The sequence below is a fragment of the Schistocerca americana genome, chromosome 8 (genome assembly GCF_021461395.2).
Source record: "Schistocerca americana isolate TAMUIC-IGC-003095 chromosome 8, iqSchAmer2.1, whole genome shotgun sequence".
NCBI lineage: Eukaryota > Metazoa > Arthropoda > Insecta > Orthoptera > Acrididae > Schistocerca > Schistocerca americana.
Window position 1 is genome coordinate 167,863,000 of NC_060126.1, and position 23,568 is coordinate 167,886,567.

Consider the following 23,568-nt stretch of genomic DNA (forward strand, 5'->3'; position numbering starts at 1 on the left):
GGGCGGTAGTAATATGTTGCCCATCTCTTCCCGGAATGTGCTCTCTCGTAACTTCGATAATAAACCTCTCCGTATTGCGTAACGCCTTTCTTGAAGTGTCCGCCACTGGAGCTTGTTCAGCATCTCCGTAACGCTCTCGCGCTGACTAAATGTCCCCATGACGAATCGCGCTGCTTTTCGCTGGATCATGTCTATCTCTTCTATTAACCCAACCTGGTAAGGGTCCCATACTGATGAGCAATACTCAAGAATCGGACGAACAAGCTTCCTTTAACTACTAAATGAAATGATCGAATATTAAGTAATAACGGTCACTGTTCACGAGTTCTTCGAAGCTTAAGGGTTCAGTAATACGCCGACTTGATGCTGATACCCACTCTGCAATTTTCCAACCTCGCATTAGCTTTTCAACTACAGGGCGAAGATTCTCTCTTCACCAAAATCGGATGATTCTTATGTTAACGTGACCATAAACCTTGAACCAGGCCTCCTCTGTGTAGACGGGAACATCAAGTAAGTCAGTAGTATCCTTCTCAGTAAAGGATGTAAGCCACTTGCAATAAGGAACTCATTTTTTATGATACTCATCTTTCACTTCTTGCATCGTGTCAAACTGTTCGGGAACAATTTCAAGCGAGGATTCTCCGTCGGCCTGAATCGTGTGTTTCGTATGTTAACATGACGGGAGACGTGGATCCTGGTTTGGTCTCCGCAGAAGGTGACATCAAATATGTCAGTGGTATTCCTCTCCGTATGTATGCCATTTACAGTAAAGGACTCGCTTTTCAAGACACACATCTTTCAAGTCTTTCTCTGCTGTCAAACTATACGGAAACTATCTCAGTGCCTGCTAAACCGCTTTATGTGTGGTTATATGTTCGATATTTTTTCTTGTGCCAGCCTGAGCAGTGATTTTACTGGGCTGAGCTGCATAGAATAACAAAAATCCTAGAACCTCTGGCCGTTTAGATTAGGTGGTATCCCGGTTCGTTCGACATCAAACTCCGGCCTGTCTCACGAAATTTCTCAATTTGTCGACGAACCGCATTACCTTGACGTACAGCTTTTTCCGAGAATTTTTCATCAAATGCAGCATGCACTAAATATGTGTATCTATCGACATGTCGAAGCACATATTCAACAAGAAAAATACGTTTCTCAGTGGAATGCACAGTAATTTAAAAACAAATCGAACACCTAAGAACTAGACATGACATTAAAAAGCTTTCATCAAATGAACAAACACTTAAATGTTAAGCAGCATTGCAACGAATTAAAACACAATCGCCATTCTATGAAAAACCACTTGTGACAGCTTGCGTTTATCAAATTTTTAGAACTTAGACCGTCATATTCATCCGTAGTGCGTTGGCCAGTGCAGAGTGGTTTTCCGAACGACCTTATGTCTTTCTATTGTGTAACAGGATGATACAGAATACATAGAAAAACGTAAGACGAGTTCACCGTAAAGTAATGCGATAGCTCTCTAGGTCTGTTGAGGGATTGGTGCGTGGACTGACCGTTAAAGTGAAATATACCCAATAACTACACGATGTTGTCTAGGTAACGTTAAAGTTGAATTTATGAAACCACTAAGTGGACTTTGTAAGAATATATGCAACGCACAATAGCGTCCTTGGTGACTGTGATCCGAGGCATATTTCTCCGCTCAACGTTTCGTCTTTCAAAGATGGAGACATCATCACAGGCTTTAATGATTCAGGAAGCAGTTAGAGTCTCAAAGAATCTCAGCAAGCCGATATGTTCCATAGATTCACGGAACGGTGGGTTCGTGATGTCATCAGGTCGCTACCTAACACACCGCACTCGCGGCGACCCACGTTATGAACCTTATGGGGGGAAAGGGTTGGCGCTACATGTTCTTTCTAGCTCTATGGTCCATAGGTTGCTAGTTTACGTCCTGCTTCTTTCTGTTAATGTTGTTTTCTTTTTCTGCGTACTATAGCTAGGAATGATTAAACTTGTCTTAAATCACAGCACCAGATAAACGATTATGGTGATTCGCTTGTGTCAGTGCATGATCTGCTACTGCAGATTTATTCGTCTCGCCCAGGCTACTATTTTTCTTGTATTCCCTAACGCGCGTGCTAAAGCTTTTTTCTATAGTTCGTATGTACACTTGACTGCAAGTACGAGAATTTTTACACACTCCTTCTGTGACAAGTCTACACACATTCGGTCAACTTTCTGGTTGGTTTGAATACTGTATCAATGCTGTATTTTCTGAATACGCTGCTGATGTGATCTGTGATAGTTTTTGTAAATGGAAGGAAAACTTTCTCTTTAGTTGACTATTTTTCGTTAGAAGCTCTAGACCTTTTAGGGTGAAGTGCTCTATCTGTCCCTTTGACAGACTATTGTTTCTTCTGTAGGATGTTTTAAAATGGTAGAGCTCGTCCTCCAAGAACTGTATTTCACAAATTGCTCGTGCTCACATCCCCAATGTTCTCACAACACCTCTTTTCGCAATCCAAGAAGATCAGAGATATTTTCCTGACACTTTGTGTTCAGCATGACCTAATTATTACTATGCTGCCATGTACAGAGAGGCCATGCAAATCCAAAAGCACAAAAACAACTTGAACAGAAGGAGGAGATATATTTTAGAAAGTTATGGGACAGAGTACCAAATAAAAGAAACACCACAACTCTTGCTCGCTACAATGTTCCACAACTTCGACGCGATTCCGCAATCTCATGCAAGTCTGATGACCTCACGAACTGACCGTTGCGAGGATACATGTAAGCAGTATGGCTTGCTGAAATGCTTTGGGATCGTAAATACTTTCCGAGTCCTTAAGGCCTCTGATGATGTCTTCAGCATTCGAAGACGAGACGTTAGACAGAGAATCATGCCGCGGACCAAAGCCTAATTCTCATATGCCCATAAAACAAATATCAGCAATAAAGCGTCCTAATAAAGTTAGAGAAAGTTTGCACCGAAAGATTAACCTCCTGATTTTTGTAATGTGCTTTTACACAGTACAACTGTCGAGAGACTGTCTGAATCTGATTCTATGAACGATTTGCAGTTTAATTACGTAGATGTAAGTGTACAATGGTTGAAGAAGAGCCCTGAGCTTCCATCCAGCGTCACACACCGGCAGAATGAGCAATGTGAAACTTAAAGTCAGTGCGATGGAAACCTGAAGAACGAGTAGGACACTCTGAGGCAAAGTCAGCAAAAGTCTCTGAAGACTCAAAATTAACATCGTATTCGTCAGTCATTGGTTACTGATAATTTTCGGTTGCATCGGGTTAAAACTATATAGATTTACTACTTTACATTCCGAAGACTAGGTAACACAAAGATGCGCAGCGATTGGTTATTCACATGAATAGTACACCAACTGTTTATTTCAACTTGTAATACGGTTGTTTAATGAGAGCAGTCCGGTAGGGACGGAACATTAACGTTACGCAGTTAGGTGTTTATTTATGGTTCCAGTACAGCATTTATTGGTGGTAAAAAAAATTTTCCAGGTATTTCTTAACAGCTCCCATAAAAGCTGTGGTTCAGTCAAGCAGAACTATCTAAACAAACTTATCTTACTTCGAACATCACTGCTATGAGTCATATCTACTAAACCACCGAGATACACTTTAGAAACTACCACAAAGAACGAAAGAAGATTAGGTCACTAGGGAATCCACTGAAGCCCAAGTTTGTTGACTATTAGGAAGGAAAACGACCCTGACCTATGAGGAAGAAAAACGACCCGTGGCGAAACCACTGAAGAGCTCATTGTGGCTGGCGGAACGCATATATCAACCCCTTTTCCCACGAATGCAAGTCCTGTGGCTTAACATTCCTCTATCGTGGCACAGACCGCTGTAGAGATGACTCTGTTCAATTGCTCATCAGCGTATATTGAAGCTCGTGCTTGGATAAGCCCGCCAGACTGATTGGACACTAACCTACGCTACAGCCAGGTGCAAGACGATAATGCGGTCCTGATGAATAGAGTGAAATCCCATACACACACACACACACACACACACACACACACACACACACACACGCACACACACACACACACAGACACACACACACACACACACACACACACGCACATGTGTAATGAATTTGGCTAGTGTGAAAGCATATATTTTGTATAGTTCTGGAAGTTCGTTACTGAGACACTACGTCTAAATTACAAAAGACGACGAGAGTTAGTACTGGTTTGCTTTCTAATTCCAATACTATATTTTACACGCTATTCATACGACCAATCTTATGACAGCAGTGACGTATTTGCAACATTTACGCCCACGTTAAATATAAATCACTTTCATCTGTAAAATTGTGAATATTAAATTTATGAACTAAAAGAAATTCAAGTCTACTACATGTAAATTTTATGAAATTTCAAATGGTATTTCAGAAATGATTAAAATTTTATTAAGGTGCTGTATCATGATTAACAACAAGAGCACCCTTGCATGCTGTTGAGTAGTCTTCCCCACTTGCATCATATGGTTTTTCAATTATCGACAAATTTTACTATATTTCCTGTCGAGCAGCATGTTATTCTGGAGGCACCTGAAAACAATAGGCGCGAAATTACTCAAGTACTGAGATATCCTCCGTGAGTCACAAGCTTTGCAACTAATTTAGACAATAAACAAAGTGAATGAAGCGTAAACGACTTTCTTCTTCACAAAAACAAAGGGAAGCACATATCGTTACACGGGATTGTGTGTGACATGAGATCCAGGAAAACGACCAAGCGGCTGTGGAGTCTAATGGGTCAGCAGGGCACCCATTTTCAACTGTCCTCGTTGATGTATATTAACCCTAGGACGCATAGTGCCGAAAACACACATGAATGCATATGCAGGGCCTCCAAGACCGTGCCCTAATTTAAAATTTTCCTCTATTCATATAATCATTCTTTGGAGTTAAATTTATTTCTGTTAAATTTATTGTCACATTGAAAGATTTCTAAGATACGGTAACAGGATCTGGTGGGCCTGATTAACATTTTATTATTTTTTTTAAAAACTCTAAGAGTGAATTTTCATTAGTTACATCCATTTACATACAACATATAAAAATAATTTTATTAATTCACTTATTAGTTGCAGTTTACATTTTATAGCATTTATGACAACCAATTTCTTAAATTAAAACATACTCATTATTCACAATATTATGTATATAGGCAATATTTTGACAAAAAGTTATTATTCATTGTTCACATAAAATTGCATTTTTCTTAGTTTTCAACATGTGACAAACAAGAAGCACAAAGAACGCCACGATATTCCTTACAAATGTTGGTTTTACACTTAATGCATGTCATAGCACTTTTCCTGTGTTTATTATATGGACAATAACTGTATCTTCTTCATTTTCCTGAAACAGGTAGTTGGTTCGGCAATATGACATCTTTTTGAACACCACATCTTTGCATGGCATCAACGATTTTCTTTGGAAGATTAGGAATCTGAATACGAAGTTCCATTAGCGGTCTTACCATTTCCTCTGCTAAATCTCTTAGGAACAAACGCCTTTTATCACTTCGTCCACTATGGTATGTCAGATGTTGGGCGGAAAATAAAATTTCACTGTTCATTGCTGCGACGTCCATCACATTCATCCATAATTCAAATGGCCATCTTCTTGTTTGTCTCTTGCAAGTGTAATAACGAACTTTCTGCTCCATTTGATCTACTCTACCCTTCGTAGAGTTATAGAACTTTATTATATCTGGTTTCTTTTTTGCATGAGTTTCATCAATATTTCTTTCATGATGCATTGTGCTAATGAGAACTACAGACTTTTTCTTTTTGGGAACATAACTCACCATTGTAATGTCACCTCTAAATGCAAACAAAGAGGAATGAATCGCTCTTGAGGCAGATGATTTCATCTCATTAGGAATTTTTGGTTTACTTTGTTTGATTGTTCCCACCACTGTAATTTGCTTCTGAAGCATCTCTTCTGCCAGCCGCATACTACTAAAGAAGTAGTTAACAGTAATATTTTTTGTTGATCCCTCAATGCTTTTAGCAAGATCTTTCACCACATTCTAACCAAGATTTTTCTGAATAGGTTCATGGGGCTTCCTTCCTGTGTAAACAATTCCATCTAAAGCATATGCAGATGTAGCATCACATAACCAAAATATTTTTATGCCATACTTGGCTGGTTTAGAGGGCATATACTGGGTGAAGCTGCATCTTCCACGGAATGGGACTAGCTGTTCGTCAACTGTGAGCGAATCGTTGGGAATCATTCGATTTCTACACTTGTCAAGAAATAGTTGCCATACATAGCGAACAGCTGCAAGTTTGTCATCTGCAGATCGAGCTTCACGGTTACGCCTGTCATCAGATCTAATCATTCTCCTTATATCCTCGTTTCTATTTACTGACATGGTGGCCTTATATGTAGGATTTGACTTTTCATCCAAGAATAATTCTCTAATAGGTAGATGCCAACTCTTCTCAACACCAGAAAGCAGTGAAAGACCAAGAAAACCCTCCATTTCAGCAAGCGAAACGTTTTTCCACGTTTTACCACGTAAAGCAGCCACTCTTCTGCCTTCAATATTTGTGCAGTTGATGATTTCCTCTAGTATTTCCTTGGAGATGAAATAGTCCCAGGCATCCTTAGGTTTACAGGTTTTCAAACCACGGGCTACACCAGGTGCCTTCTTTACGATATTATGGGCAGGTGTACGAAAAGTTGTAGGAGGATCCAATTTCCAAATCATTCCATTCCGACTAATGTATGTGTGATCTTCTATATCTTTTTGTGGTGGTTCTTCATTTTCAGACTCTGATGAAGTAATATTATTGGAAGGACTGTCATCTGCCTCAATATTCACATCTGCAGGTACATTGACTGATTCTTCGCTACTTGCATCTTCAAAAATATTTCCTTCCTCCCAAGAACAATCTTCTTCAAACCACTGAGCCACACCACTTTCAAAATAGCTGCATTTGCACGTACTGACTCTTGCTTTGCGTGTCGACGCCATAGCAAAAGCCGTGTCTCTCGAACAGCAGCTTGTGCAGCACTAAACGAGTCATACTCGTAACAATATGGGTTTAGCAGCAACAAACAAACTACAGTAACAATGAGGCTGACAAGAGCAGCACAGGATAACAGTACTATGCAATAACAAAACATTTGATAGCAAAAAGATCACTAATACACCGACATCACCAATATGTGAAAGTAGTGTGTATTATTTTTTAGTTATACTATTACTACTACAGCTCTACTGCTGCTGTTGGAACTCCTGTTGCTTGAAATACCACTGCAGTTATTGTTGAATTAATAACTGCTCCCAAACAAATATTGAAGACAATATAGGCTAAATAACATTTATAAATGTGTGAGGGCTTCTGAAGCCCTGCTTATGCATTCACGGTGTTTAGGTAAACGTATTGAATTATACAAAAAACTTGAAAAAGTATCTCGTTCAGACTTGATAGGAGAAATGTCACAGTGTTAGTGAAAGAGTACTGGAAAGCAGTTTGAAGTTAAATAAAAAATTACACAATTTTTTTTTTTAATGAAGACATAAAAGGGCCTCGGAGGCCATGCATATGCATCCTAGGGTTAACGCCTGTCAACAGCTTAGGGTCTTGACTTAATTATTTCATTCTAGGAGAGCTGCATGGTCACCGATACCATCTTCATATATTATAACAATGTTCTGTCAATTTGAAGAAACGAAGGAGGAATGGATTGATAACCTGATTCAGTTCGATGCAGATTGTCAAGTTTATCGTCTTCAGGGTACTGTAATGTTACAATATTTCGATTGCGGGGTCCCAAGTGTTCAGTTTAATACAAAAGCTATTCCCAACAGCATCCCCCGACGAATTCGTCCATGATCAAGTAATTGTATGATTAACTCAGTACTATGACCAGCAAGCCCAAGTAGCTGCAGGCACATATCAGTGCTTTAGCATGCAGAGAAAGCCAGAACAGACGTACCTCCAGCAGTGCACAGAATTGACAGGCATGAATAGAAAGTGTGAACTTAAATGTAGTTGTGGCAACTTTTACACTGATTTAATGATACGTGACGCAAAACATTGAATGTCCCAGATAGTAGAATGTGGGAAAAGATTTTATCGTACTCAGATCCAATACTTCCGTAAGTATTGCAAATATTAGAACAATATGATTCGGGTGCCATAGCGGCCGATAAGTGTGACCAGATCCCGATTTGATGGGTCAAGTCGCTCCTTGCTCACGACCCCCTTAAGCAGTCACAGCAACGAGAGCGTACACAGCCGCGCGTACAGCCACGTAGACACGTAAACAGACCCTTGAACCTAGTGAAGTCTTGCCCTGGATGTTTTGATCGTCATAAAAGACAGGATTGCCCATCGTGTTACACGACTGGAGGGAAAGGCCATGTACAAGCAGCTTGTTTTCAACGGCACAATTACGTCAATTTTGCTCGCTCCCAGAAAAACAGGATCGTGCACGTGTAGTGAACGCTGTGTTTTCAAAACCTACATTAAATTCTCACAAAAGTAATATTAAGGTTGTGCCCTCTTCTCGCCCTTGTGCTGTGCAGGGACGTTCTATCAAACTATTTCTCTCATTACGAATTTCTGGGCGTCGTTTGAACTTTCAGTTGGACACAGGTGCGTCAGTAACTTTGCTTAATCGTGCAACGTACGTACACTTAGGCTCACCACACCATTCTAAATCTAGCAAGCACCTCAGTGCTTACAACGGACAGGAAATTCTTGTGTTTGCCTACCACTTACAAATCTCACACTAGGACAGTGAATTTTAATGTGTTCAAATCAAGAGACAGTGAGGACGTACTCGGTTTAGATGCCTTTGATTTGTTTGGACTTAGCATCCAACACATTGTACTTTCAGCGTCTGCTTTTGAACCAAAAGACAGTGTAGCTAGCTTACGAAAAAAAATTTCTGAACTATCTTAAAAGAAACGGAAAAAGCTAATAACTTTGTACAGCATGCTATATTGAAAGACAAAGCTCAGCCAAAACTTTTCCGGGAACCTCCCAGTTAAGAAAAGGTTCAAATGGCTCTGAGAACTAGACTTAAATTCTAAGGTCATTAGTCCCCAAGAACTTAGAACTACTTAAACCTAACTAACCTAAGGACATCACACACATCCATGCCCCAGGCAGTATTCGAACCTGCGACCGTAGGAGCAGCGCGATTCCGGACTGTAGCGCCTAGAACCGCTCGGCCACCCAGGCCGGCTGGTCCTCCACGTTCCAATTGTTTTAAGAGACAGCATATACATTGAATTGAAAGAATTGCAAGACAATGGTGTAATTGCTCCCATTTAAGCTAGTCAAAGAGGAGGTCCTCTAGTTTTGTTGCTACACGTTCTGGTCGTATCCGCATATGCATTGATTTCAAGTCTACAGTAAGCCCACAGACAGGCCCTGAGGAACTCAGGGACAGGCTCGGTGCAGGACGTTATTTTTCTAAGGTACATTTGAGTAATGCCTGCTTGCAAATTCCATTGGATGAAGACTCACAGAAAGTGTTTGCTGTACACACACACTTAGAACTGTTCAAGTACAGGGTGTACATAAATTGTGGAACACATTCAATTATCTGTTGCAGAAGAACAGATATCATATACATGTCATTTTGAAGAGAAACCCTGAAAGGTTTTTTTCACGTATGCCGCCACAGCGTAGTTTGGTAATTTGCTGATAGTCAGTGCTAGTCGCAGAAATGGCGAGTTCAGGCGCGGAGCGAGCTTTCTGTCTGTTGGAGTTCGACAAAAAGAAGTGTGCTACAGCTGTTCATCGGATTTTAGAACCAAGTACAATGAGAAGCTACCACTGCGACCACAAATTCGTTACGACCGGTTGCTTGTGCACTGCAATTAGATGTGGACGTCCCAGCGGGAGTGAAGTGAATGTGGAGCGCGTACGAGACATATTCAATAGGAGTCCTAAGACATCAGTACGTCGTGCATTCTGTGAACTCGAAATGGCTTTCATCTGGAAGCTCGTGGGTGACTCAACACGGAGCTGCCGCATCGATGGATCGGCTGTGCTGCAGAAGGGGACAGCTGTTTCATGAAATGGCCTCCCCAATTATCAGATCTCACTCTGTGTGACTTTCTTCTGTGGGGACACACAAAGATCTGGTGTATGTATCGCCTCTACCACGTGATGTAGCATTGCTTCGGGAGAGGATACTGGGCCGGCCGGTGTGGCCGTGCGGTTCTAGGCGCTTCAGTCTGGAACCGCGTGACCTCTACGGTCGCAGTTTCGAATCCTGCCTCGGGCATAGATGTGTGTGACGTCCTTAGGTTAGCTAGGTTTAAGTAGTTCTAAGTTCTAGGGGACTCATGACCACAGATGTTAAGTCCCATAGTGCTCAGAGCCATTTAGAGGATACTGGATATGACTGTCACAGTCGACGATGCCATGCTGGCACAGATATGGCAAGAATTCGATTACTGTATTGACGACTGCCGGGTCACTCATGTTTCGCATATCGAAAAAAAAAATGGTTCAAATGGCTCTGAGCACTATGGGACTCAACTGCTGTGGTCATAAGTCCCCTAGAACTTAGAACTACTTAAACCTAACTAACCTCAGGACAGCACACAACACCCAGCCATCACGAGGCAGAGAAAATCCCTGACCCCGCCGGGAATCGAAAACGGTAACCCGGGCGTGGGAAGCGAGAACGCTACCGCACGACCACGAGATGCGGGCGGATATCGAATGTTTGTCAAAACAACTTTCAGACTTTCTCTTCAAAATGCAAGATGTATGACATCTTTGCAATGTTTAGTTCTTGTGCAACAAATAATTGAAAGCGTTCCTGGACTTTATGTACACCCTGTATTTGCGTTTGCCCTTCGGCAGTGCTTCCGCACCCGCCATGTTCCAAAGTTACTTGGAAAAGCTGACTGCAAAACTGCCATTTTATTGAAACTACGTTGACGATAACGTCGTCTCAGGTCGTACACCAGAGGAAGAAATTGTTGCCAGAAGTAGGACTCTTGTGTTGTCTCTTAAAGTGTCATTTTTTTCAAACTGAATTACAGTATATTGGTCATGTGACAAACAGTCGTCTAATCTCATTTGCTTGCAATCCGTGACCTGCCTACTCCTCGCAATGTATCTGAACTGCAATCAGTGCTAGGAAAGTTGACATTCGACACTCGTTTCATTCCGAACGCTGCGCCGCAAAAACCTACCTTTCCTGTGTACTAAAGACTCACAAGACGAATTTCAGCTTTGCTGAGCGACAGATATTTAGTATGTTTCGATCCTGCCGAACCAGTATTTTTGCAAGCCGATGCTTTTTGGTGTTCAAGGCAGAACCATTGTTTTTGCCTAAAAGTTGCTCACTCAAACACAGTGCAACTAATCTCAAACAGAAAAAGTGGCACTCGCTATTGTGTTTGGTGTGACCAAATTCCATCAATATTCATATTGTAGAAAGTTCTTTTTAGTGACAGATCATAAGCTTTCGCGGTCCTTGTTTCATCCGTCAAAACCGGTCGGTTCCTACACGCACCTCTCAAAAATTTCAGCGTTGGGCTTTGTTGCTTTCGCATTACCAGTATGAAATTGTGCGCAGACCTACGGCAATGCATGGCAATGCATACGCCCTGTCTCGCCTTCCGATTGGCATAGACTCTGATTTTGATGCATCTGACGCATCTTGTCGGCATATCGATGCGCAGGAGTCTGAATTGATGGAAACTTTTCCCCTGCACTACAGAAAACTCAGTAGTGCGCTGACTCTTTGCTCGTCGGCACAGCCTTCCAGTACAACAGGGTGTGATCTTAGTACAATCCGACAGGGGACAATCGCATGTGTTCATTCTCACAGTGTTGCAAAAGGATGTGTTACTACTGCTCCACCATGGACACTGTGAAATAGTTCGCACTAAACAGTTAGCGCGCCGGTGCTGTACTTGGCAGGGCATGGATGCCCACATTGAACAGATGACGTCATAGTGTCGCGAATTCGCGGACAACCAATCAGCTACACTATAGACGTTCCCAGCTTGGCCCAAGACTCAATCGCCATGGCAACGAGTGAATAGTGATCTTACAAGACCATCCTCTAACACTCGTTGGATAATTGTTGTAGACTCTTTTAGCAAATTTCCATTTGCGTTGCTTATGAACTCTACCACTTCACGTAGCACCATTCAAGTGTTGTCCTCAATTTTTCACATTGAAGAATCGGTTGAAGTCATTGTTATGGACAATGGACCTCAGTTCACGTCAAATGACTTTGAACAGCTTTGTGAACAAAATGACATCCCTCATCTAACAGGTGCCGTATTTCACCCGCAGTCCAACGTAGAAGTGGAATGCTTTGCTTGCACCTTCAGACAACAAACGGTCAGGATTCGCACCACCCACACACGGGAACTGGCGCTACAACGTTCATCACCGGCGGAACTTCTGCAAGGCCGCCGCCATTGGACACTGCTTTACTTGCTTCACCCACCGCAGTATGCGGCGCCGTAGATAGTCCGCAAGAATAGATTTGCATTGCATAATCTTGTTATTTACAGGGCTTTTGGCCGACGTCAGCGCTGGGAGCGAGTCGAGATCCAGAGATGCACTAGCACATATATGTATCTAATGGCAGGTCCCTATGGTTTGCAGCGCCATCATCATAATCGAATTCGCATTTGCAGTGTTCCTCATGATTGTGCCTCACGATACCGCGCGGCCTTCACAGCCGTCCGCTGGTGCCACCAGGGCACCCCAGGAGGAGTGGATGGATCATGCCCCCTCACCCCCGCCGTCCCTGCTTACCGACTTGATGGATGTGGACCCCCGTCGTCGTCACCGTGATCGTCTCAGGACATGCCAACAGGCCTGGACGCGTGTCCAGGCAGCAGTCCTCCAGAGGATGTTCCCGTTGCCTCGCAAGCCAGATGGCAGGGTACGGTCGGGAGTACGTCGTCCTCCACAGCCACGGCTCCCGGCTCAGTACTACGTCCTGCGTCCTGGCCTCCCCCCCCCCCCCCCCCCAACCACTCACCGTTGTCGTTCGCATCCTCCCTACACGACAACAGTGCGGCGTTTTGGGGGTTTGGAATGTGCTGGCGCAAGCAGTCGCCAATACACCGGTCGGCAAACATGAAGCTCGAAGATCGATTACTGGGTGCTGGATCAAGCATGCCTTTCACGAACGAGGCCAGAGACACATTCACAGGCAACACGCCGCAACGACCTCCCGACGGCATGTATTCAGGCTCGCGCCACTGATCGGTGGGCCTCACTCAGTCATACAGTTCGGCGTCAGGTGTAGTTCGTCACAGCAACTACAGTACTTAGTTACCACATTATTGACTATAGCGGGACTAGTTTACCTCAACCAGAATTGTACATTACTAGCAGTGAGAAACTAATGTTTGTAATAACAAGATTACCAATACTGACATTACATCAGTCTGCAAGAGGACTATTACTAACGAGCTTGTTCCACAAAACATGGATTCTATTCAAGTTAAGTAAATGTTTCCAGTTCATGTAAATAATGAACCGTATTACCCAACGTATGAATTAGTATTGTAGAAGGAGGATACCGGCCACTAACAACAACATGCTCCACCTTGCTTCCTTGCGGTACAAGACTCAACATACCTATTGAGTCAGGAAGTTGTGAAACTGTCGGGAGAAGAGTGGCGGGTCTTGGAAGAAACTGTCTGACTGAGCAGTATCACATATAGGTCATCCTGATGCGATGATGCCACCCAAGCGCGCCTTCGAACAGCACATTGTACAATAACGTGTAGCCTTATACTTTGGTGGGAGGAGACATGGTCCTCAAAACCCAATGTCATGTGCATGTGACGCATGATTCACCACTTAGCACGTTTAAACACAGGAGAAACTACGTTCTGACGCAAGGAGAGAATGGCGCTCAAGTGAATCTACTGTACAAAACTTTTATCGAATGTTTCGCATTTTGAAGTTAAAAATGTCAAAATGTTTACTTGGTTCTCTTGCATTAACGTCATTTCAGAGGCAACACGCTACTGTTTCCAGCGTTCCATTACGATATCATCAGGCCATATGAACAACATAGTAAGATAAATACAGCATCTGAACCTGCATAAAACTTTTGGCTACAAACGTCTCGTGATCTACATGTAATCATTACATAAAATTGCATTAACTGACCTATGTCTAAATGTAACAATACAGCATAGGAAAATTTTTATTGTGTCACTTCTTGTCCGTTTGTCTGAATCCAAACTAACTTCCTCACGACCTACGGACACGAAACTTTCCGCAAAGCTCAGCACTGGATGACAATGCAATAACAACTCACTTTCTTGGAACTTCCTGGCAGATTAAAACTGTGTGCCCGACCGAGACTCGAACTCGGGACCATTGCCTCTCGGTCGGGCACACAGTTTTAAGCTGCCAGGAAGTTTCATATCAGCGCACACTCCGCTGCAGACTGAAAATCTCATTCTGGAACTCACTTTCTTGTCTGGTGTGTGGTGGAGCGTACTTTGAGTAACACTGCTATTTCCCTTTCGCCTCTTCTAGTCGCAAAGGTCTTGTGGGGACAATGATTCCTGGTAAGTCTATGTGCGAGGTCGAGTTTCTCTATATTTTATTTTCACGTTTTCGCGTCATATATGTAGGAGGAAGCAATATATTGGTCAAGTAATGTGACGAGTAACTGAAGTAAACCTGACATATAGTGTCTGTGTTGTAATTTCACTAAACCGTTTGAAAACGATTGAAGAACTTCACAGGCACAAATCTGATAAACAGAATATAGTTGCTTAAGAAGAAGAGTTTTAGTATAACATGTTTTAAAAGGCACTAAACTGTATACAGTAGTTTATGTTAGCCCCATACAGATTTCTAACTCCATATAGATAATCGAGAGAATTTGTGTTTGTGAATTTTTTTTAGCTATGACAATACTTGTAAAATTTTAACTAGTAATGTGGGGCGCATGAACGACATAACGGAAAGAATGATAACATCTATCGTTGAGTAAAATCACACTTCAGTTATTATCATCTCCAGCACAAAAAATTGATAGTGGCTTACGTGAACCGTCCGTGCATAGATATTATTTACTGTACGTATATGAATATTTTGTTTTAAATTTTACAACTGATATCTTACGTATTAAGAATTCATAACATACATTTACACGACTGACTGAATGTGGCTACGAGAAATTATTTTGTCCTTTTCAGTCCGTTTTTTAAATGTGTTAAGCCATGAAATTTTTCATTTAAATAATTATTATTCATTCATGAGTTACAACATTTTATTTAATAAATGACTTAACTGGAATAAAATCCCAAATACTTGGAAAATATCAGAAATGATATTAATTTTTAGGAAAGGTCAAAGAGAGAATCGTGAAAATTATTGAAGAATTAGCCTCCTAAGCTCATTTTATAAAAGAAAATCGTTGAAGAACGATAAAAGAGTCTTTACAGTTATTAAAACAAAGTGGATTTCAGGAAGCCTGTTCCTGAAAAGCTTTACCATAAAAATAATTTAAGCAAATCGTTGAGATTTCAATTTTAGGATACATATAGCTTTTACTAATTTTGAAAAAGCTTTTCACAGAGTGAATAGAAAGAAACCAGACGTCTTATTCAAACAAAACTTATTCATGGGTACAAAAATAATATAAAAATTTTGTAATAATAAAATTAAAGGAATCACAATCAACTGAGGACTCAAACAAGGTTGTAGCCTATAACCAACCTTATTTCATGTATAAATATACGATCAAGAACAGGAGACTGGAAACCCGAGTATACAGATTAATAGGAATAAATATGTTAGTATACTATTTTATGCAGATGATGTTACCATGTTGGAGGGAACTGAAGATGAGCTGCAAAAAGCTGTGCATAAATTACACTAAGCAGATTCAGAAGGATGTAGGTTGCAGTAGGTACTGGGAGACGAAGGAGCTTGCAGAGGATAGAGTAGCATGGAGAGCTGTATCCAACCAGTCTCTGGACTGCAGACCACAGCAAAAACAGGGCAAAGAGAACATAATCTTCGAATATTAACGAATAACACTAAAATCATGGTTTATCATGGCAAATACACCACACGACCAAAATAAGAAAACACTGCACTTGATGTTTCCAACTTTAATTTGTTTAGGACGTGAGCAAAGATATGGCATGGACAAGAGCATATAAGATAAACAAATAGTAATCATTATGCGGAAAGATAAACACAAGCGTAGTAAAAGCAAACTACAACGCAGAAAAGGTGAGACCTCTTAGGAGACAAAGATGTAACTAGGTAAGACCTTACATGAAATGAAGGTATCAGGAGTAAATTCGATTTATAAAATTAAAAAGATTGAAGAAAATAGAAAACTATGGAAAAATCACCAACAAAGAAGGAGCGCAGAGAGAATCCCTTCATTTGGCCACGCTGTTCCAGAACAGAGTAGGAAAGGACGTAGGAAGATCCAGTACGAGATGGCAGTGAAAAGTGATGAGGGAGTAGACAAGGCACAAGTGCCCAGGCCTTGAAGTGTAGAAGAAGCATCATATTCTTGGGTAACTCCCCTTTGACACACAAAAGTTTTCGTTTCAGAAAAGCGTGTATGAAGATAGTACGTGGTGTGCACTTGTAATGGTCCAGATACTTACGACTCCAATATTGATTTCAAATATAAGGCTAGAAGAATAAACAAAAATCTGGGAAAAACATGAAATGGTCGTATTGCGTTGATCGCCGAGAGTCTGCATCTAGGGAAGATCGGTCGCTGAGGTACAAGTCTTTTCAGTTGATGCCACATTGGGCGGCTTGTGTGTCGCTGATGGTAAAGTAATGAGGAACTCATTCCCAATAGGAAAAATTTCACACTCGGACGCGCTTTGAAACTTGGCCTGCTGCATGGCAGATGAGACATGCTGACCACTCATCTAATTGGGTGGACTAATATCAGACCATTTTTGAGCATTGGGAGGAATAAAATCGTTTTATTAATGATTGAGGAAAAAATAATTTTATGTTCACTACTAAGAACATCCGATAGGCCGCTAGCTTCGGATTCCTCAGAATACGGCATGCAGGAAACTGAAGTGAATACTGTGTACAGTGGAGACGCAAAATGATGATCTAAGTGGCATGGCACCAACACACAATCCGCTTGGTTAGAAAAGGAGAAGACTGTTTTGAAACTGTAATGGTCAGTCGTTGCACCGCGTACTTTCTGGACTGACTGACATAAAACTGCGCCAGGATTATCCCAGTTACCTCCGATATTTCTCGAGAACTGTTACGGAGCTATTTCTGTGATATGCAGTATTCGTAATATTGTTGGAAGAATATGCTGCGTTTTTACTTCAGTGATCCCTGGTATATTTTACATACTGACCTGACGTGAAGGTGTTCTCATATTATGCTGAGTAATTTCATGTAGCGTGAAGTTTAATTAAGTCTCTGTCTCTGTCTCTGTCTCTGTCTCTCTCTCTCTCTCTCTCTCTCTCTCTCTCTCTCTCTCTCACACACACACACACACACACACACACACACACACACTGTGAGAAGTTGAGGCAAACTTTCTATCATTTTCTGTAGAATCCTTTTATGACAGGCGGCCGTAGCGGCAAACCTTTTGGTGCAGTGAGATGCGAATTTTGGGGAGCCAGTTACAATTTTTATGCTAGCATGTTAATTTTTCCTGCAATTTTTTTATTTAAGCTCTTTATGGCGGTGGTTCACCAGAGCCAGTTTATATGAACTTACTGCTCTGGAATGGAGGCGGCTTAAATTAATTCGAGCCTGTTTGAAACAAGGGAGCCATCACTCACTCTAGAAAATCTTCAACCAGTGGGACATACTGACAACAGCTCCAAAATAGATACACTCACTTTTGAAATTTATTGCCAACAGTCAGTAACAATTTAAAAGCGATAGTAACATTGACGAAAAAAATATTAGAATGAAGAATGATTTAAATTACCCATCGTTCGGCCATGGTATAGAAAGGAGTGTATTAATTAGCCAGCAACATATTTGACCACCTACCCTGTTAAGAAACCACTTAATAGATAATACGGTAACCTAAAACAAGAATTAAAATTCTTTCTGCTTGACAACTTATCTACTGTCACTACCGCCGCAACTACCAATATTAACGAGTATGTAATAGGCATCTGCTTTTGACACACTGTTGCTGATTGTGTCGAATGAGGTGCATACTTTTAGGTCTCTAATAATTCATACTCTTCAAAAGGCACACTTTATCAATATCTACAACGCCTAACAGAATAAAAGGATCACTTTTTCGAAAGGCTGTAACTGTCTCTCATTGCGACCCATGAGTTTGAAATTTAGCTTCAGGATGCCTACAGCCTCCCTCTGTAATGGTTTAAGGGCGTGGCGCCGTGCGATATCAACCTTGAGGTCGGAGATGCTTCCAACAGCAAAGCGACACAAGCGAAAGAAAGGCCACAGGTCAGAAGTTGTTGTGAGCTGTAAGGTGTAATGACGTCACAATCGCTCCGGATATCACCGCTGAGGACGTTTGACTCTGTGAGAAGGTTGTCACGGCCCCTCTTTTCCAAATACCACCGTCTGGTTTGACATGTATGCGATGGAGGTCAGAACTACAGCACCTAATGTCGAAATCACTCTGTTTTCTTATGGGTGGGCGAAGAGAAAACTTCAGACACACCGCCGCTCAGAACTGACACAAAAGCTCTGAGGGGGTGGCATACAGGAAATCAAGGAATCCAGCCCTTTCCCTGAGGCGTTGAGTCCCTCATATTTCGCTATTGAAAGCGACAGTTCGCAGTGAGATGAGCAACACGAAGTTCTTTACAGGCCTTGACACTATTGGCACTCTCGGAAGTTTGAACCCCTTCGGAAGAACATTGCGGTGCCGCAATCTCACTAAACGTGATCGCATACCTTTGAAACGTAGTGTGAGAGCAATTTTTGCTCTGGAGTACAGTTTAGAACCGCTAGGAACTCTTCAGAACCGTTCAACGAAAACTGAACGTGGTCCGAAGCAGCAGTTACCCGTTTCCAGCCCTCCTATTTTCTGCATTCCCGTTGCCTGAACAGCGGGAAGCGCCATTAACATGTGTGTGAATGGAACGGCAAAGGGTCGCTCTAGGAATCCCCGCCCCCCTTTACCAGTTCGACAACACCGCCGATGCCACCTACGGAACTATGTTCAGCATTTTTCAAATGTACTTGTCAGAGACTTTGACAAAAATCAGCCCTGACGGCTGCTCTAGCGTTAGGGTTAGGAATCCCCTTACGCATCCCTTGTGTGGGGTTTGCCTGCTTTCAGGCTCTAAAGGAGCCGCCACGCTTAATTACTGTGAATGTTCCTAACATGTACATTTGTAACATGCTCGTCAGAGATTCGTGAGTGGCACCGATGTCGCTACAGCACGAAGAGGATCTTAAAAGAGCCCTTTACTGTTTTATTCACGACTGAATACAGGGGTCACATCGACGTCCCATGGCCTTGCGATGACAATTTTGTTGGACATGGGTGCACAACGAAGAGGTTATCAGCGCGCGAACTCAACACCAAATTTCAAGAGTAATGTGTACTTCGAAGCAGTCTTTCACAGTTCCATTCGAAAGGCATTCCATGTCAGGCACCGGAGCGAATACATCGGTACATTTTAATTGCCTTCAAAAGTAGACATGAATAGGAATCAGATCAGATGAGCGTGGAGGCCAAGCAACAGGACGACCTCTATGTACCGATCGAAGGAAATACTGGTGAGCTGAATGAAGTATGGAGCATCACCTTCGTACAACAAGCGAGATTGTTGACGAATGATCAGTGGTGATCTAAAAAAACATGAGGTATGTTGTTTTTCAGAAGGTTTATCTGCGCAGGCCCCTTAAGTCTATTTACAAGTACTTGAGGTCCAACAAACTGATCATCAATGACTCTGGCACACATGTCAAGGATGAACAGCATTTGGTGATGAGATGAAACTGTTGCATGTGAGTTTCGATATGGCCCTAAGCACTGAGTGTGAAAACCTCTAAGACCACTCGCGTAACTGCATTACTTCATAATAAGGCCGTATAGCTCACGTTATGTTGCACACTGCTGCAAGAACCCCTGGTAGAACATAACTGGAGCATGATAATCTGCTACTGACAGAGCTCGCACACTCTGTAAATGATAAGCATACGTCTGTTGCTCTCACAACTGAGGAACCGTCACTTGTAGTGCAAACCCTCGCGCGCTGATAGGAAGTCCTGTGCACAAAATACGGAATCTCCTTCTCTACGTCTCGGGTTGAAGATCTTGGGCGTCCCTTTCAACACCAAGAGATGTACACATCCCATGAGCGAACGGACGGCGACAGCGAAGTTCCAATATCTTCCGATTTGGACATCTTCGAAGGGGGGGGGGGAGAGGGGGTGTGTCTCTTAGTTCAATCCACGAGCCAGGGCAGCGTTACTGCCAGACCTACCGCGCATGTGTTGCACTTCTGTCAGCTCCTGATTTGCCTAAATTTCGAATCCCGAACACAGCAATCAACGTACCCTTCACCTCGTAACTAATTTTTCTGCATACGCATCTATCATCATTATTCATGTTTTTTGTTAGTATTACCCTACATTTGATTTCATTTAAGCGTAGCGGCCTCAGAAATTTTTAAAAACCTTTTAGGGGATTGCTAAAGAGAGCGCAGCTACTGAAAGTGTAAAAATGTTATGTCGAAGTAGGGCAAGCTGTCACGGTAAGTCTTCGCGAAAAAAAAAAAGAAGTTCTGATGACTATCACTCTGTTGCAGGCCATAACTGACGTCTATCATTTCCGGACACATGTTGCAATGAATTATATTTCTATCTACATACTGAGAACACATACCTAAAATTATGGCTTAAAGTTTTGAAAAACCCTGTATAGCACTATAAAAGACACTTCCTGCCAAGCCCTTTGCAGACATTCGCAGAATATTGATGCAGACGGAATAATTAGCAAAGATTATGACATGCAGTAATATCCTCGATACGGCATTCCCGAGAGACGAGAACAGGTGTGCATCATGGAGGATGCAAAAGTGGAGGGAGAGGGATGAAAAGGATGAGAAGGAAGGACGGGTGAGAGGGAGGGAGAGGGAGGGAGAGAGACAGACAGACAGACAGACAGAGATAGAGAGAGAGAGAGATGTCATTAGTGCGTTTGGATAGTTTACAAGCGGACGCAGTTACACGCTCAGTTAATTGAGTACGCAGAACCTCCGTTGCCCACTTCCTGTTGACACAAGAATTTCAGCCCTACCCTTCCTCTCACTCTGTTAGTTAGTTTGAAATTACTAATTTACGCTCGTTATTGTGAGAAATGTCATTAAAAATTTCCGTGAAACTACCGCTGGAAAACTCGTCAGGTTTTGTGTTGCCCTACTTCGACTACTGCTCTCTTTAGCAGTCCCCTAAAAGGGTTTTCAAAATTTCTGAGGCCGCTGCGCATAAATGAAATCAAATGTAAGGTAATACTGACAAAAAACATGAATAATGGTGATAGATAAGTATAAAGTTTTATTCTCAATTGTTGTAGAGTTTTCGCGTCTTTTTTGAGGCAGCGGTAATGCATGTGTACTACCGTTGCAGTGATCGGACAATCCCTTCTAGTTGCTTCAGTTACCGTACGAAGGCAGTTTTTACGATGTTTACAAAATGGAGGTTCGTGATAGCAGAGAAAGCATATTTTAACTTTACCTTTCAAACAACCGATGTCAGTCAGTTATCACTTTCCGAGTCATTTTTGAACTAAATGCGGGAAGGCCCCCACTCTCACCATTCTATTCGCAAATGGAATGTTACATTTTTAGACTTTCTTGATTTTAAATGGGAAGCCGTAGGCGCCCCACTATGCCAGAAGCTATAGCGAACTGGATGAGGCATATGTCTTCCAGTAAATCTAAGGTATCAATTCCAACAGGCAATAGGAAAGTGAATGCTCTTAAAACCACTTTATGGCGTGTGTTACGAAAGCGCCTGAAGGCAAAGCCATATTGCTTTCGAATGCCGCAAGTTTAGCTAGTTTGTGACAAAAGGCTTCATTAGAAGTTTACCATCGCCCTATAAGAATACCTGAAGAAAACAGGTTCGCCTGACAGACTATCTTTCTGAGGCAAAGTAACAGTTAATGTGATTGTAAGACTGAAAAAAACGGATTGGTCTCTTTTGGTGTGCATAAAACAAACATTGTTGCATATCTGACTCCCCAACGTGAATGTTTTCTGTGTTGAAACTTCCTGGCAGATTAAAACTGTGTGCCGGACCGAGACTCGAACTCGGGACCTATGCCTTTCGCGGGAAAGTGCTCTACCAACTGAGCTACCTAAGCACGACCGACGCCCCGTCCTTACAGCTTTACTTTTGCCAGTACCTCGTCTCCTACCTTCCAAACTTCACAGAAGCTCTCCTGCGAACCTTGCAGAAGTTAGCACTCCTGAAAGAAAGGATTTTGCGGAGACATGGCTTAGCCACAGCCTGGGGGATGTTCCCAGAGTGAGATTTTCACTCTGCAGCGGAGTGTGAGCTGATATGGAACTTTCTTTCACGAGTACTAGTTCTGCAATGTTCGGAGGAGAGCTTCTGTAAAGTTTGGAAAGTAGGAGACGAGATACTGGCAGAAGCAAAGCTCTGAGGACGGGGTGTGAGCCGTGCTTGGGTAGCTCAGCTGGTAGAGCACTTGCCCGCGAAAGGTAAAGGTCCCGAGTTCGAGTCTCGGTCCTACACATAGTTTTAATCTTCCAGGAAGTTTCATATCAGCGCACACTCCGCTGCAGAGTGAAAATCTCATTCTGTATTCTGTGCTGTTGAGAAGATGAATGACTATGGCCCATTGTTCTTCACTGAACAGACAGTGTTAGGGCTGTACTACCATAAAATGCTTACAGAACAGCGGTTACCATAGTTCACTGACGATAGTGACAACTCCATACTGCAAAATCATGATCTACATCGATACAGTGTGTGTTTGCTATTTCCATGGTCAGCATATTCACCAGATGTCTTACCCACTGAAAATATCCAGTCAGAGAGTTGTCGATAAATTGTACCTGCCAGTTGTGATGTTGACTGCGATTACAGAGAATGTTGCTGCAGGGACGGCAACCCTCACCACTAAATATTGCCTGCATATTTACGCCTAATCGCCTATACTTCCTACTATACAACAACTGAAATTTTGTTATTTCCCGTTGTTCCTTCCACTGTGGTTTTGAGTGTCAGCTGTGAACGTGGCACATTCCATCAAGTTTTGTACGACAAGAGGATTCATTAATCACAAAGGTCTGTAACAATTCAAAAGTCTATTCTGTTTACGTATGTGAATGCAGATTCTTTTTTATCGTCACAACAAGTATGGGCTATTGTGTGATTCCAGACAATTATACAGGGTGGGTCATTAACTATTGCCACCTAGAGTAACTCCAAAAGTATGATTTTGTTTGTTGTTGTTGTTGTTGCGGTCTTCAGTCCTGGGACTGGTTTGATGCAGCTCTCCATGCTACTCTATCCTGTGCAAGCTTCTTCATCTCCCAGTACTTACTGCAACCTACATCCTTCTGAATC